Below are 15,157 nucleotides of genomic sequence, written 5' to 3'. Positions count from 1 at the left end.
ATGAAAGGGAATCCTGAAAGAGGGAGGAGCAAAGTCCCTACGCATGGTGCTGGTGACCCAGTTTTCACCATGGTACTTGCCCAGGGCGCCACCGAAGTGGTTTTCACCGTTGGACGAAATTATTTCTCTTTACTTTCTTGGATTTTGCAATTTTTTTGTTGTCACAAGGCGCCTGTTTGCCAGGTTTTCACCAAGTAACAATTTTTTTGTTTTTATAATTTTTTTTTTTTGTATTTTTGAATTTTTTTGATTTTTTTGTATTTTTGAATTTTTTAGATTTTTTTTGTATTTTTGCATTAGGATACTCAAAAAGAGCTTATGTGTAGAACCTGCGAAGGTGCATGCTATTGATAGGGTCCTCCAAAGATTCACCTTCTGTAGTTGAGAGCTGATATGCCCCAGATCCATATGCTGCTGTGATGATGTAAGGACCAAGCCAGTTGGGTTCAAATTTGCCCTTCTTTTCTCTATCTTGCTGATTCTTGGGGTTCTCTCTGAGGACTAAGTCACCTACCTCAAATGTGCGAGGCTTGACCTTGTGATTGTAACTGCGACTCATTCGTTGTTGGTAAGCCTTGAGATGATTAAAAGCAGTGTGTCGTCGTTCCTCCAACAGTTCTAGTTCTTGTAAGCGAGAGACCCTGTAGTCTTCATCGTTGATTATGTTTCTCAAGGAGACCCGTAAAGAAGGTAACTCGACCTCAATAGGCAAGATGGCTTCAGCACCATAGACAAGTGAGTAAGGTGTAGCTCCTGTAGGTGTGCGGACACTGGTACGATAGGCCCAAAGTGCGGGATTGAGTTGGACATGCCAGTTACGGCCAGCGTCGTCGACTGTCTTTTTAAGTATTTTGAGAATTGTTTTGTTAGACGCCTCAGCTTGGCCATTACCTTGGGGGTAATATGGTGTGGAGAAACGATGAGAGATATGGAATCGCTCACAGAGTTCATGAACATCCTGATTCTTGAAAGGACGCCCGTTGTCGGTAATAATGGAAGTAGGAATCCCGTATCGGCAAATGATGTAGTTCAGGATGAAAGTAGCGATTTGTTTCCCAGTAACTTGTGTGAGAGGCACAGCTTCAATCCACTTTGTGAAATACTCTGTGGCTGTGATAATGAATTTATGTCCGTTGGAAGAAGGAGGGTGAATCTTGCCTATGAGATCGAGTCCCCACTGACAAAAGGGCCAAGGAGATGCAAGGGGCTGTAGTTCTTGTGCTGGCGCGTGTATGAGGTCTCCATGAATTTGACACTGCTTACACCTCTTGACAAACTGATATGCATCTTTTTCCATAGTAGGCCAGTAGTATCCAGTCCTGATGAGTTTCTTGGCCAAGGTAGGACCACTAGTATGCGGACCACATATCCCTTCGTGCACTTCTCGTAACGCAATCTGAGCTTCGTCACTCTCTAAACATCTAAGGAGGGTGCCATCTAGACCTCGTCGGTATAGGATATCAGCTAGGATAACGTATCGGGAGGATTGGCGGATGAAAGTGCGGCGTTGGTTGTTCGATAAATCGGGAGGTAAAATGTTGTCGCGAAGGTATGTGAATATGGAACCATATAACTGGGATTCAGGACCAACAACACATATCATTTCCGTGAGAGTGATCTCATATGACGGAATCAGCAGGTTGTCAACCAAGAACTCATAATAGGTCTCATTTTGTGGTAGGTCAATGAGTGAAGCAATTGTAGCCATGGCATCAGCAGCGCGATTCTGTTCTCTTGGTATCTGCTCAAACTCTATCTTTGCAAAGTGTTGTTTCAGATCATCTACCAGTTGTTTGTAAGGCATTAGCTTTTCATCTTTTGTTTGATAATCATCAGTTGCTTGACGGATGACAAGTTGAGAATCGCCAAAAACACGAAGTTCCTGGATCTTCCACTGAACTGCAATTCTTAACCCCGTTGTTAATGCCTCGTATTCCGCTATATTGTTGGTGCAAGGAAATGATAAGCGGTATGACTTTGGTATAGAATCGCCTTGGGGAGTTATAAAGAGTATACCCGCTCCTGCCCCGTGCTGTGTGTATGAGCCATCAAAGTATAGTTGCCATGGCTTTGCAGGTGATATTGTTAGAATGGACTCATCTGGAAATTCTGACTGTAGAGGAACATCATCTATCATAGGAGCATCTGCCAGTTGATCTGCAATGGCTTGTCCTTTGATTGCTTTTCTGTCCACGTATTCTATGTCGAATTCACTCAAAATCATTACCCACTTGGCCAGTCGCCCAGTAAGTGTAGCTTTGTTGAGCAGATATTTTAGTGGATCAATTCTGGCAATCAACTTGGTCTTGTGAGTGAGCATATAATGTCGTAATTTTTGTGAAGCGAAGACCACAGCGAGACATGCACGCTCAATTGGTGTGTAGTTGAGCTCATATCCCACCAATGTGCGACTGATATAGTAGACTGCTTTTTCCTTGCCGTCAGGTATTTGCTGTGCTAGTAGTGCCCCCAGTGCTGTTGGAGTAGCTGATATGTAAAGTAGCAATGGTTGATTCGGAATTGGTGGCATCAAAACTGGCGGGTTCAAAAGATAGTCTTTAAGTGCCTGAAAAGCCTGTTGACAGTTCTCGTCCCATTTGAACTTAATGTTTTTGTGTAGCAGGTGCTGGAAAGGATTACACTTATCTGCAAGTTGTGCTATGAATCTTCGTATGGACTGGAGTCTCCCTTGTAAAGACCGAAGTTGACTGATATTCTTGGGTGGCGGCATGTCCAAGATAGCCTTGACTTTTGCTGGATCCGCTTCTATTCCTCTTTTAGACACAATGAATCCTAGGAGCTTCCCGGAGGTTACTCCAAAGACACATTTCTTTGGATTTAATCTTACCTTGTATTTTTCCAGCCTATCAAAAGCAACTGAAAGTATGTCCAAGTGTGTATTTCTGTCTATTGATTTAACCAAAAGGTCGTCGACATAATCTTCCACCTTTACATGCATGAGATCATGGAAGATAGTAGTCATGGCTCGTTGATACGTGGCACCTGCATTTTTCAGTCCAAAGGGCATGACATTCCAGCAGAAGGTTCCCCATGGACAAGTGAATGATGTTTTATGTTGATCTTCAGGTGCAATCCTGATCTGATTATATCCAGAGAATCCGTCCATTAAAGATAACATCTCATGGCCTGCTGTGAGATCAACAATTAAATCAATGTTTGGTAATGGGAAATCATCCTTCGGACAAGCCTTGTTGATATCCCTGAAATCTGTACATATTCGGATGCTGCGATCTGGTTTGCTAACAGGCACTAAGTTGGAAATCCATTCAGGATAATCAATTGGGCGTATGAATCCGACATCTAGTAATTTCTCCAGCTCTGCCTTGACTAATAATGCCACCTGTGGATGCATTTTTCTCAATTTCTGTTTTACTGGTTTTGCCCCCGGTTTGACTGTTAAATGATGCATTACTAAGTCGGGGTCTAGTCCAGGCATATCAGCATAAGACCATGCGAAGTTGACTTGTCGTGCCTTAAAGAAGCTTATGAACCTTGCTTTCTCGGCCTCTGTCAATGATTGAGCCAAAAATATGTTATGTGGAACCTCGGCTGTACCAATGTTTGTCTTTATAGTCTCCTCTACCAACATGGATGATTTTTCCTCGTATGATGCTGGGAGAATGTCAAGCCTTCCATCTTCGGGCGCCTCAGAGAGGTTTTCACCCTCAGATACGTCCTTTCTTTTTACTTTTTTAGAGTCAGAGAGCGCCACAGTGTGGTTTTCGCCATAAGACCCTTGTTTTGTCTTTATTTTCACATTTTTGCGACTAGAAGGCCCGACACCCTCACCAAAGTATGCCATGTTATTTAGCTCTATGGCGTATCCTGCTTTATGGTCTCCAAGAGGAAGATCATCGCGAATGCCAAGATAATCAACAATAGCTTCGTCATTTTGAAATGTATCAATCTGTGGTGGTCCATCCTGATCCCAGTCAATGAGTTGGGGGTGAACGAGGGGAAGGTCTTTAGTGTTTTTAGAATCCGCAAGGCTAATAGTGAAGATGTGGTTATATTCAGGTATGTCAAGGTAGTCATCGAGGTCGTCAATGGCACTCTCCTCATCAGTGTCGATCGTGAGTGAGTCCAAATTATCATCACTAGTAGCACCCTCAGGGACAGGTGTCCTCATCCTATGTGATCCTGACCTAGGGCCCTGAAACGAAGCTTGTGCGGGATCCTTATGGGTCGGTTCTTGACCAACTCTGAATTTCTTGTAAAACTCCTCCTCCTCTGTAGGTTCATCTGGCTCTCTAAATGTCTCATTAAGTTCATAATCGCTGGAGGATTTGTCTGAACCCCATTCCCACTCATTGGAGTCTGTGGAATAATTATCCTCTTGTTGAACTTCAGCCACTTTGACTTGCCATATCTGTTTTGTTTTCTTGTGTTGAATCTTGGGGTTTAGAAAACCAAGCCCCTTAGAGCGTTCCCTTCTTGTAGCTAGCTCAGGTTGTAGAGGCTCCATGACACCTTCTTTGCGTAGTCCGAGAGGACTTTTTCCATCATACCCAAATCTCTGCAGAATTTTGAAACCTTTACCATAGTTTTCACAGGGTATTATAATTTGATCATGTGTATCATCTCCAGCGTCCTTATATAGCATTTTATATAAACTTTCTTCCTCTAGTTCGCCCCATTTTTGAAAGACGGTAGGATCCCATTTGAGGAGCATGATGGAGATTTGCTTATTTGGATGTGGTCGCCCATATTCCTTGGGGGAGTTCATGACTTGTCGTAAGAACATTGTTTGATTCAGAGTGTATTCTCCCATGCCTTTGTCTTGAAACTTGGCTCTAAGTTCACCTTGTTTGGATGTCGAGGGCTTTAATGACTCAGGATCAATATATGCTGAAGAAGGAGTAGCCTCACGATTGCTGGGAATGATAACCTCAGTATGTGATCTCAAGTTATTGCAATATATGAATGGATTTGGATCACCATTGACCGTTACCTCGACTCCATTATGAGGAAATTTTATGCACTGATGGTATGTTGATGGGACCGCTCTCATTTCATGAATCCATGGACGTCCTAGCAATATGTTATACGTGAGGTCTAGATCCAGGACTTGACAAATCACGTCCTTTGTTACTGGCCCTATTCTGAGTGGTAAGATGACCGTGCCCTTGGACGAGCGCTCTTCATCATCATAAGCCTTAATAGTGATTTGGTTTGTAGCATTCACAGCTTTGTTAGAATATCCCAATTGTCTGATGGTGCTCAATGTACAAATATTAAGACCTGCTCCTCCATCTATCAGGACTCGTTTTATTCGGTGTTTATGTATGAAGGCTTCAATATGTAGAGGTGCATTGTGAGGCTGACTTATGGAGGCGTCATCGGCTTCTGTAAATGTGAGGGAGTGTGGAACGGATAGGTATCCCACCATGGCTTGAAACTGATCCACGTTTAGATCCGTAGGGACAGCAGTATCTCTCAAGGTTTTGTCAAGGACAACTTTATGTGCAGGAGATATACGTAAGAGCTCAAGAATAGAGATGAGTGCGGGTGTTTTCCCTAATTGCTCTACAAGATCGTACTCAGGCTTAGTTGACGGAAGATTGGTATTCTTAGAAGAGGTTCCTGGCAATGTGATCTTACCTCGACGAGTTGTAACATGACATTCAGAGGTAGCTTCGGATGAAGATCCCACACCTTTTAGGACAATTTTAGGTCGCTGAGGAGGATTCTCAGGATTTTTATTTTTGATAGTAATGGTAGAAATATGATTGTCCATTGAGATGTGGTTAATAGTGGAATCATAATTGTAAGATGTTCTGGTGTAATTGGCTTGATCATCTGTGACTTTGCCTTTTCCCTTGTCATGTTTTGGGAATGGTTCCTTAAACACCTCATGCTCTTGGTTAGATGAATGTCCCTCAATCTCAATATCTCCTCTGTCAATGAGATCTTGTACAATGTTTTTCAATCGATGGCAATTACTTGTCTTGTGACCCTTGCTCTTATGAAATTCACAATATTCATCATCATTCCACCAATTCGGTTTTACCTTTGGTTCATATGGAGGAAAATCTGGGACCGTGATCACTTTGTTTGCTACAAGCTTTTTGAATACTGATTCAAGTGGTTCTCCCAATGGAGTGTACTTCCTTCGTGGTTTGGAAGCTGTTTGATTGTTCACTTGATTGTTGGTAGAATTTGATCCAGAAAAGATGAACTTTGGTCTCACTGTGTTAGCATCCACAACACCATCATTAACTGTGTTCTTGTTCTTGTTCCAAAACTTTGGTTTGTCTTTTCCCTTAAAGTCCTCTTTGTTTTCTTTGAATAGTTTGATAACTCCTTGTTCAATTAAGACTCTTTCTGTTGCTAGGCCCTTTTCAATGACATCCTTGAATGTAGACAAACAAGCTTTTCTGAGATCATAACCAATAGCCTTGTTAACATTTTGTGTGAACATTTCCACCATTTGTTTTTGCGGGATTTCACAAGAGCATCTGCTAGCTAAGTTCCTCCATCTTTGCAAAAATGACGCAAAAGATTCTCCTTCTTTTTGTTTCGTATTGCACAAGGTAGTAACTGAGACATCTGTTTCAATGTTGTAAGAGAAATGTTGAATGAATGCCTCTGCCAAGTCACCCCATGACTTAATACCAGGAGGTAATTGAGAAAACCATTCCATCGCTTGATCTCCTAAGCTCTGTGGGAACAACCTCATTAAGTATGTTTCTTCTGCCGCTACCTCAATGCAAGCTGTGAAGAATTGTCTTATGTGTGCCTTGGGATCTCCTCTCCCTCTATATTTGTCAAATTTCGGTGTTGCAAAGTGCGGAGGAAACGGAGGCATGGGAATGCTCTTATCAAAGGGATAAGGGCATATATCTCTCATAGTATATGTGGGTTTTGATGTGCCCATGTCTTCCACTTTCTTTTGTAGATCTCTAATTTGTTGCTCCAAATTATTTTTGGGAGGAGATGGATTTCTTGTAGCATATCCCATGTTTGAAACACCCATTTGAGGAGGAGCTTGTTGCATGTATGGATGATACTGATCGTAGACATGTCCATATGGAGGTCTATATTGTTGCGACATGTATGGAGCACTTGGCATAATTTCTTGTTGAGGAACCCCATATCTGTTTTGTGTGTATAAACCATATTCAATGGGCCTTTCATTTTCCATTGTGTTGCCCCCAATTTTGGCATGAGGTCTTCTTGTGTCAAAATTTTGAGGAAGTCCTTGAGTATCCATTTGTCTTGGTTGACCTATATCTTGAGCATGTGTTTGAACATAAGGCCTCCATGATGGTTTTTGAGTGTAAGTATCGTGCATTTGAGCTTGTGTATGTGGGATTGCTGGTTTCTGAAGCAAAACTGATGGTGACTCCGGCATCATATTATTTGGTCCTCCACTATTTGGTTGAGTTTGTTGTGAAGGTCTACTTTCCATAAGTTGAGATAAGTCAAAATCATGTGGTATCTTAGCTCCACTTTGTGCCATCATGTTTAGAAAGTATTGACGATCTCTCCTCATTATCTCTTCAACCAATCTATTGAATTGAGGATCCATTATAGATTCTTGTATGTCTGCTGATAGTATTGAAGAATTGTCCACATTATCATTGTGTGTAGCGTTGTGTATAGCGTTTGCGCTTTCCATATTTGGATTGTGTCTATAAACATTCATGTCTGGTAATGTAGTGTGCTCAGGATTGTAGAAGACATCATTGTCATACTCATAAGAACTCATGTTTACGGGTCCTTGAGCTTCTTTAGCTTTTCTCCTAGATTTTTGAAGACGGGTTTCAACCATGAACTAGGTGTTAGACCAATATGTGAGAGACTTAGACGAAAATGACAAGGGTATGTAAGACCAAGAGTTGTATGGAGTGTAAATGAATCTGAAGTTTACTTGCAATGTCCAAAGTGTAAGACCAAGTATGTATGTTGTAGAGTAGGTGTGACTTCCAAAGAGAGGATAGTTTCTCTTGATGAGGTAAGCTGACCTTGACTCTAAGTAAGACCAAATGAGACCCAAAGGTAAGAAACCTTGATGAGGGATCACTTAGCAAAGTGTTGTAGTATGTAGTGTGTTGACAAAGTATAGTGAGGACAAGCAAGTGACTTTTTGACTCAAGTTTAGACAAGTATGACTGTAAAATGAGGTATGAAGCAATGATGGACTGTGTAAGACCTTAGAACAGGCTGAATGCTAGATGAACCTGAAGAGATAACCTAGGAAGCTCAAGTGTGCCGAAACTGATTTCTTTGTTTGCTTGACTGTTAAACTTTTTTCAAATCCTGACACAGACGCCTCTGTATACTTCACAGACGCGGTTTTAAGACACAGACGCTATTCTGTTTGACACAAACGTGATTCCGAGATTTCCTGTTGATGTTTGCTAAGACTGACAATTTTTGCAATTGTGGACACAGACGCACCTGTATACTTCACAGACGCTATTTCCAGACACAGACGTGTCTCTGTTCGACACAGACGCTGATAAAAACACAGACGCTATTCTGTACTTCACAGACGCGTTTATCAGACACAGACGCGGTTTTAACAGACACAGACGCGTTTCTGTAACCTTAGTGCAATCTTTCCTATCTGTGAATTTGTTTTGCTGTGACCAAATCTGATTTTTCGACTGTTTTTCGTGACAAGAGGACACAGTGTTGATGACCCAATGTTTGCAGACTGTTTAGACTCCAAAAAAGTGTGTTGTTTGATGTAAAAAGTTTTTGCATACACTTGAAGACACAAAAGACACAATGTTTTGCTGTTTTGTCTTGATTGTTTGAGTGTTTATCATAAGTCAAGCACAATTCTTATGGCTGGCCAGGACAATAATTGTTGATCCCACATGGGGTTTTACCCCCGAGGCTACGCTATTCAGAGCGGATACTTAGATGCTTGACCTCACTGGCTCCACCCTCGGCACTCACTTCTCGGGTCAGCCAAGCATCAGTCCCCATGAAAACTCCCCATGGCGAACTTTGTATCTCTACTAAGAACCGTATGTGTGTGGGCCGCTACCAGAGGTCCGACCTCCTGCCTCAACAACTAGAAGGATTTGGGCATCTAAAACAATGAGGTGCTAGTAAGGGCATCCGCTCGTGTGGCCATACATGCGGCACTTTCAGCTCTGTAAATACAGAAGGCTCCCAGCCGGTAGGGGTTACGCCCTACAAATGATCAAATAAATTTGATCAAACGGGTTTATGGGGAGACATAGTGTCGGTATGAACTAATCAGCACACGTTATTCATAGTTTTCACCATGAATACATTTGATTATAGTGGCTTGGAAGAAGATGGCTTTTCTTTTGCTACCACTTGGGTCGTTCTCTTCTCACTAGTAGTCCTAATGACCACACGGGAAGACAGGCCCTCTAAAGAATAAACACAAAGAGCCTATTGCTCAAGACACAAAAGACAATGGTTCAATTTTAGTGCACCAATTGAAGTGTTTGCTAAGCTATGAAGACAAGGCACACAAATAAAATTACAAAACCCTAGCTAAGGCCCTGCAACAAAATTGTTAGTAGTTTGGGTTGTTTCAAATGATAACCCCTTCCTGCAAACACACAAGTTAGGTAAATTTTAAGAAAAACCCAAAAAGACTTTGTGAAAAGGGGCCTTCAACAAAAACGTATTTGCCTCCAAAGTAAGCTGCACAAACCAGGTTAGCTAGATCTGCAAAGGTTAGCCAAAAATAAACCAGATCTGAAAACCCTAAGTACAAAATCCGAAAAGCCGAATCGAAAAACTTGAAAAAAATTTGCAAAAACAGAATGCACAGACGCTGTTATACCAGACACAGACGCGTCTGTCCGACACAGACGCGATTATGTGATTTGCAGACGTGATTTCAGAACACAGACGCCTCTATATTCTGCAGACGCGATCGTATGGTTCACAGACGCGATTCGGGATCACAGACGCGACTTTCGGAAACCTGCAAAAATAGAAAATGACAGAAACACAGACGCGATAAAAGATGTCACAGACGCCTCTGAAATACAAAAACGCGATCCGAACACTCGCAGACGCGAAAAAAACCTAAAATGTCGTCGAAATCGTCCGATCTGCAACTTCAAAAATGCAAAATCTGCAACAAAATGTTAAATGCAAAGGGACAAGAGTCCCACCGGGCGTGCCAAAATGTATATGGTGAAAATGGATAGCAATAAACAACAATATTGAAAGACTAAAATGGATTCAACCACCAAACCCTAGCCTAACAATGAACAAAGATCCACCATAACATATGAAGATAACCTAAGACAATGCAAAATAACTCAATAAATCACAAAGATTATACCATCACATGTCCACTAGGGTTTTTGATCTCCATTCTTCCTATCTCCATTGATCTTGTTTGATATGCTTGCTCTCAGATTTTTGTATGCACAAGAGCTCAACAAAGAACGGAATGTGGTTGCAAGTAGGATCGTAGTGTAGCCAAGTCCTCCAAAATTAGTCATTAGGGTCCTTTGGTAATGAAGAAAGCATCTCCTTAAATAGAAGACACAATAGAAAATGGAGGGTTAAGATTGAGAGGTGTAAAAAGAGAGGTCGGCTAGGATTAGAGGGTAGGTATAAGAAATACCAAAATAATGAAAGGGGTAGGTAGTGTAGGAAATAAGAGATGAATGACATGTGTCATGTGTAGAAAAGGTTAATGAATTAATTAAATAAATAAAGATTTATTTAATTAATAGAAGAAGTAGGGCAATTAAATAAATAAAATATTTATTTAATTTAGGAAAGGGATAATTTAAATAAATAAATGTATTTATTTAAATGAGAAATAAGGCTAGAAGAGGATAAATGAATTAATTAAATAAATAAAGATTTATTTAATTAATAGAAGAATTAAGCTAAAGTAATTAAATAAATAAAATATTTATTTAATTAGACATGACAATTTTAGGTGTCTACAGCCACATTATATCGTCAGCTTGTGGGTAGTCTCATTTACTTGACTCACACACACCCTGATATTTCATTTGTAGTTGGCATGGTTTCTCGCTTCATGCAGGAACCACATGAGCTTCATTGGAAAGCCGCCAAACGCATTCTTCATTACATCTAGGGTACACATCACTATGGGATTCACTATGTAACAGGCACAGGACTTCACTTGGTTGGTTACATAGACTCTGATTGGGCTAGCGATCTTGATGATCGTAAGTCTACTTCAGGTTACAACTTTCACCTTGGTTCGGACCCTATTTGTTGGTAGAGCAAGAAGTAGCATGCTATTGCTCTCTCTTCGACTGAGGCTGAGTATAAAGGAGTTGTTAACACAACGACTGGGACCATTTGGCTTCAACAAATTCTCACAAAGTTTGGGTTCACCACTCCACAATCGACAGTTCTACATTGTGACAATTAGAGTGCTATTGCAATGTCGAAGAACTCGGTCCAACATCAGTGGACCAAACACATCTAGATCCATATGTGCTACATCCGAGAGCTGATTCAGGAAGAGGTCATTGATTTGTAGTATTGTCCTACAATGCAGCAGGTTGCAGACATATTCACCAAACCTTTCACTGAGATAAGTTCCAACAGTTGTTAGCTCTCTTCGGGGTGCGGGATGTCTCGTTAGGGGGGGTCAGTTGACTTCTCTTTCCTCTCTTACGGGGGGGACTTTTTCCTCTTTGAGATTTTGTCCTTCTTCTTTGAGAGTCTTTTGTACATTCATCTCTCTTTTGGGGGGGAGTTTTTTCCCACTGGGTTTTCTCCCTTTCTCCGTTTGTGAGAGATTGCATTGCATAGTTTTGCTTGCATTTGCATATTGTACATGGGTACCTATCATGTCCTAGCAGTCGGGACCCATCTTGCATTGTTGACTTGATTCTTCATTCCCCTAAGTTGCACTTAAGGGGGGGTGTTGGTGTAAATAAATAGTCATCATGGATATTATTACACTTTACTTAAGTTAACTTAGGATAATGCATCTCTTTGTAGTTTGGATATGAGACACTTAGGGAAGTGTGCACATAGGGATATAGCTTGTAGGAGAAATTCCACCTTTTGTGGTCTTATTTTGCTATTACACTCCGCATTCGGTGGGTCGTCCACCTCTTGTGGAATATTATATTATTTCTCCTACCTACCCCTAGTATTTCTTACCTACCCTTGTTTCTCATTGAGCCACATGTCATGATTGTGTGCTCGTATATCCATATGGCCTTGCCTATATAAGCATGCTCATATTCATTGTATTGGTTAATCCAATTGATCATTTCTATATTGATGAGAATACAATTTGTTCTTGTCATTCTATTGTCTCTCTTTATGCTTTTCATTGTGCCCTTGATCTTGGCAAAATCTCACAATAATTTTGTGAGAGTTTTTTATAGGGTTGTTGGATATCTTGTTGAAGAGTTCAATTTTTTAGATTTTAATTTGAACTTCTATAAATATTTATTGATTAATTTAATGTATGAATAAAACAAAATCAGAACAATTTTATTGTTTGTCATGTCAAAATGATATGTTGCATCTTTTTAGGATTTTAATTCTCTAAATATATAATTACATTATTAAAAGTATAAATAAATTAGCATTAGCACCTTAGTGTGCAATGGGTGTGCCAAGAAGTTTTAAAAATCCATTAGGGAAAAAAAAATTCATTACCAATAGGCCAATCACTAGGCCATGATGTTGATAAGATAATCAAATTTCATTACCAATAGGCTCATGTTATATTTATAATAAGGTGTGTGTGTGTGTGTGTGAGAGAGAGAGAGAGAGTGAGAGAGAGAGAGAGAGAGAGAGAGAGAGAGAGAGAGAGAGAGAGAGAGGAAAATAAATATAGATATAAAGGTCTAAAAAGACGGAGGATAGAGAGAGGGAGATAGATGGATAGATAGAGGGAGACATGTCTAGAGATAAAGGGGGTGGGGTGGGGTGGGGGGGGGGGGGTAGAGATAAAGATAGAGAAAGAGAGGAAGAGGAAAAAATAGACAGAGAAATAGAGAGAGGTAGAGGGAGAGATAAAGATAGAAAGATAGGGGGTTAGAGAGGTAGAGATAGACATGAAGAGATAGAGAGATATAGAAAGGCCTAGGGAGAGATAGAGAGATATATATATTGTGAGATAGAGTGATAGAGAAATATATAAGGAAATATAGAGAGAGGGGGATAGGGGGAGAGGGGGAGAGATAAAGAAATGGAAAAATGGAGAGCTAGAGATAGACAAATAGAGATGGAGAGAGGGTGAGAGATAAATAGATAGATTGGTGGATAGAGAGGGAATAAGGGAGGGGGGGATGGGGATAAATAAAGAGGAGGGGATATATAGAGAGGGAGGGCCCATAGAGAGAGATATGCAGAGGTATAGGGAAATAGATAGAGAGATAGGGAAAGAGACGGAGAGGCAAGGAGATAGAGGTAGAGAAAGATATGGATATAAAGAGGTGGATATAGGAAAGAGAGATCAATAGATATGGGAGAGGGAATGATATAGATAGAGGGAAATATAGATAGACAAAGAGGGATAGGGAGAGAGATAGAGGTATATGTATATAAAGGGATAGAGATATTTGTCAAAGAGAGATGAAGCGAATAAGAGACAGAGAGAGGTGGAGATAATGAATATATAGTTAGAGAGGAGGGAGATATATGGAAAAAGAGATTAGGGAGAAAGTGTGAGAGAGGAAGAAGGTGACAAAGACAAATAAGAGAGGGAAAGGTTTAGAGAGAGGGAGAGAGATAGAGAGGGGGAAAGATAGGGAGATGTAGATATAGATAGGGAGGGAGAAAAATGCAATGTGTGTATGTGTTAGAGAGAGGAGAAGTAGAGAGATATAAAAAGAGGGAGTGATGGGGAGAGAGGGAGAGAGGGAAAGATGGGGATAGAAAGAGGGAGAGAGGGATATATTGTGATAGAAAGAGGCAGAGATAAGGATAGAAAGGTGGGGAAAAAAAGATATCTTGCAAAATATAAATGGGGTGAGAGAGAGGGGGAGATGGAAGGAGAGAGAAAGAGGTAGAAGGAGAAATAGAGATACAAAGATGGAAACAATGAGAGAGGGGAAGATAGAGAGATATAAAGATAAATATATAGGAAGTAATATATAGAGAGATGGAGAGGAACATAAATAGAGTAGGAGAGATGAAGGGAGGCATGTGTATAAGAGAGATAGAGATAGGAAGGGAGAAATAGGGAGTGTGTGTATATGTGAGTGAGAGAAATATAGAGACAGAGATAGGGAAAGAGAATTAGGAATGTGTGTTTAAGTGAGAAAAATATGGAGATAGATACAGAGAGGAGGAAAGATATATATAAATAGATACAGGGGGGGAGAGGGATAGAGAGGATATATAAGTAGAGAGATATAAAAGAGGGAGTGTGTGTGTGTGTGTGTGTGTGAGAGAGAGAGAGAGAGAGAGAGAGAGAGAGAGAGAGAGAGAGAGAGAGAGATACATGGAGAGGTAAGGAGATATAGATAGGGGAGAGAGATAGAGATGGAGATAATAATCAAATGACATGTTACCCTAAGCATACCTCACCAAGGACACATGCTATCCTTAAATTATTGTCATGAAATGAGCAATCAATAGTTAGTTTCTCTCTCTCACACACACTTTAAACTTTTAATTTAGGTTTTATGTTGAAATTTATTTTATTATATAAATTAAAATTAAAATACAAATATCATTTGTCTACAGTAAATTTTTTTTTATTTTTTATTTTTAAAAAAGGTGGCAGTGCCAGTTAATATATTTTATTTATATATTTCTTTAAAAAAGTTGATTCAAAGAGCTCCCAGAGAAAAGAACCAGAAAGAAAAACTTCGATCTTGCTCGATAATACATAGAAAGGTTGTGGAGCTTATATCCCTTATATGCCAAAAAGGTACAATATATCTCATAATGTCCAAAATATCGAATGCCACAAATCATCCCCAAGTATCGAATGCTTCCTGGAGTATGTTCAACAAGATGAAGTCTAAACCAAAACATCACAAAAGTTGTACACAATTACATAATAGGCCATAGACTGCCTAACTTAAGCATTTATGTAGCTTGAAGTCCACATGCTTCATAGATTCCCAAATCGACATCCATTCACATCATTCAGATACAACAAAACCATGGAACCCTGCAATTGTAATACCTCACATACAAACTTTTTATCATTATGAAAAGGACA

Source organism: Cryptomeria japonica, chromosome 3 (assembly GCF_030272615.1).
Source record: "Cryptomeria japonica chromosome 3, Sugi_1.0, whole genome shotgun sequence".
NCBI classification, from domain to species: Eukaryota; Viridiplantae; Streptophyta; class Pinopsida; order Cupressales; family Cupressaceae; genus Cryptomeria; species Cryptomeria japonica.
Note: the sequence above shows the minus strand (reverse complement) of the source record.